The sequence below is a fragment of the Aethalodelphis obliquidens genome, unplaced genomic scaffold (assembly GCF_003676395.1).
Source record: "Aethalodelphis obliquidens isolate GAN/ISIS:26980383/991018 unplaced genomic scaffold, ASM367639v1 scaffold120, whole genome shotgun sequence".
Lineage (NCBI taxonomy): Eukaryota > Metazoa > Chordata > Mammalia > Artiodactyla > Delphinidae > Aethalodelphis > Aethalodelphis obliquidens.
Window position 1 is genome coordinate 202,303 of NW_020838064.1, and position 2,512 is coordinate 204,814.

At 58.2% G+C, this 2,512-nt stretch overlaps 1 protein-coding gene across 1 annotated transcript in view; it reads left to right on the forward strand.

The window, feature by feature from the left end:
• Positions 1–2,311: 2,311 nt before the first annotated feature.
• The window catches only part of XYLT1 (xylosyltransferase 1), a 317,608-nt gene continuing 317,407 nt past the window's right edge, over positions 2,312–2,512 (forward strand). Inside the window, exon 1 of the mRNA XM_027098118.1 lies at positions 2,312–2,474. The gene's annotated coding sequence lies outside the window, so the exon portion shown is untranslated. The remainder of the gene's footprint in view (positions 2,475–2,512) is intronic.

Sequence of the window (2,512 nt, forward strand, 5' to 3'; positions counted from 1 at the left end):
TCCCACCTTCCTGTCAGATCCTGATCCCTATAGAACATCCAGGTGGTTGTAGGGAAGCTGGCTTCGCCCGGGTGCCAGAGGAGGTATATGGGACCTTGGCCAAGCTGATCAGCACATTCTATCTTTCTGGCCACAGTGCTTAGTTTAGGGGTGACCTATGACCTAAAGCTGGTTCAAAAAGAGAGAATATCTGGACCTTTGAGGAGAATGCTGGGAAATACTGACCCTCCTTCTCCTCGGCTAGAAATGAACAAAGGATACAATTAATTGATGTCTGGCTGTGACATGAAGAGAGGACCTCAGGATGAAGCAGACCTCGTGAAAGGCAGAGAGGAGAGATGGAGAGTAAAAGAGTCCTAGGTCATAGTTCTGATTTGCTGGATCAAACTTCACCTGATATCTTTACTCTAGAACATTTGGTTATATGATCCAGCAAACTCTATTTTTAAAGGTATAATAAATGCTTTATTACTTGTAACCAAAATATTCCCAGGTGATAAACAGATGACAAAAGACTTGTGGCGTGGCCATAGGAGCTCGCCTCTGTTCGAGCTCACTCCTGGTTAGGTGGGCTAAGCGCAAGGGGGAGGCCTCTGTGCCTGGCTACACGGCTGGCCAGGTTTGGGTAATCTGAAGGCTGAGTCTCATTTGAAGTTCAGACCACGCCCCCCGCCACCAGCTGGCATTTTACACTCCCAGTTCAGGGAAGCGGCCTCGCTTATTACACGGATCCAGAAAGCATCTTTTTGGTGGTCACTCCTGCCCCACCCTCATGAACCCATAGCACTTTGTGCACATCTCCAAAGTGACACTGACCTCACTGCTTGTTAACGACCGACATGCACATCAGGCTCCTCTAGACCCCAAGCTTGCTGAAGGGGAAATGAAGCCTTACCCACCTTTGGATTCCTGCACCTCGCCCAGTGTCTGACACAGCTTGATGTCCACAGACTGTCGTTGAGTGGATGAAACCATCTCTTCCCTGCCTCCTCTGATGGATCCTCTTTATTCCTTCACTTTCCTCCCTTAAAATTAGGATCTGGTTTACAAACACAGTGGACAAGATGCAAAACGTTCACCCCGAGTCCAAGACTGACAAGCCGGGGATTTGATCTGCTATTGTATGCCGATAGTGCTAAGTCCTGTCTGGGCCACCCACTCCCTCTATCCGCTCACCATGTGTTCAGGGCTGCTGGGCAAGAGGACAGGGGAGGGAAAGACTGAGTCAGAGAAGGCTGACTATGAAACTTGAGGCCGTTGGGATCGTCAGCCTTAACCGTCGTTGGCAGAGGAGGAAGCTCAGGCCCAGGGAGGAGTCCTCCTGGCTCAAGGTCACCAGGACAGTCCAGCCCTGATGGGAAAGAACTCCACTTTAGAAGGCAAGACCTGTTCCCCCAGGAGGTGGGCCCTGTGCAGTCAGGAAGACGGGCTTCAGGGTGGATGAGAAGAATGGACCTGGTGGAATGCAGGGGCCAGACTTTGGGGCTTGCAGCCAGTGAAGGTTGAGAAACTCCACTGGGTCTCCCTTTCCCCATGAAAGCACTTGCTTGCCAACTGGGTTTGGAAGTCTCTTGGCTTGTTCGTCCTTAGGGATCAGAGAAGTGACTCAATAAAGCACTTAGTACAGTACATCTTTGGCACTAGGGGGTGGGGTGTGATTCAGAAGTCACTCACACTCATTTGTAGCCTCCTCCCTGCCCCTTCAAGCCAGGGATCCAGGGATCCGCAGCGTGAGCCCCTTCCCTGGACGACACATTCCTGACACATTTCTCCCGTCTCCACCTGCCAAGCAGTCTCTGTGCTCATAGAAGACACCTGGACCGCAAACTCCGGGCGGGGAGCCCGCTCCACTCAGCTGCCTCGTGCTTGCTTCCCACATGGAAGGGGATCTCAGGACCTCCAGAGCTTCCCGACCTCCCCTAGATTCTGAGCGGGCCGACCCTCACCCAAAGCTCCCCCTGCTTTTTTGACCCCTCCTCGTCTTCTCGGCCGCGGGAACTGTCCCCCTTCCCCCACCCACTCCGGCTCGGGTCCTGGGGGTGGGGTGTGGGCCCCTTCAGCTCTCCCCCACCCCCTTCCTCTCCCTCCTCCTTTTCCCTCCCGTGCTCCGCCCCCAGGCCCCACCCCTCTCCACCCCAGCCCGCTTGCCCGCAGCCTCTTCCCCACCCCCGGCGACCCCAGCCCAGGCAAGGGGCTGCGGGGCGGGGGGAGCCCCGCGGGCTAGGCCCCCGCCCTCCCCGCGCGCCCCGCCCGAACGCGCGCGCCCGCCGCCCCCTTCCGCGGCCTCCAGCTCCCCGCCTCCCCGCCTCCCCGCCTTTCCCTCCTCCTGGTGACGTCCGGGTCCCTGCCCGTCTGAAAACTCCGCGCCGCGGCGGTGAAGGCGGCGGCGGCGGCGGAGGAGCGGCGGCGAGCCGAGGCAGCGGCGGCGGCGGCGGCGGCGGCCAGAGCGGGAGCCTGAGCGGCGGCGGCGGCGGCGGCCGCGGGAGCCGCGGGGAGCGCGGGGGCGGCCCGT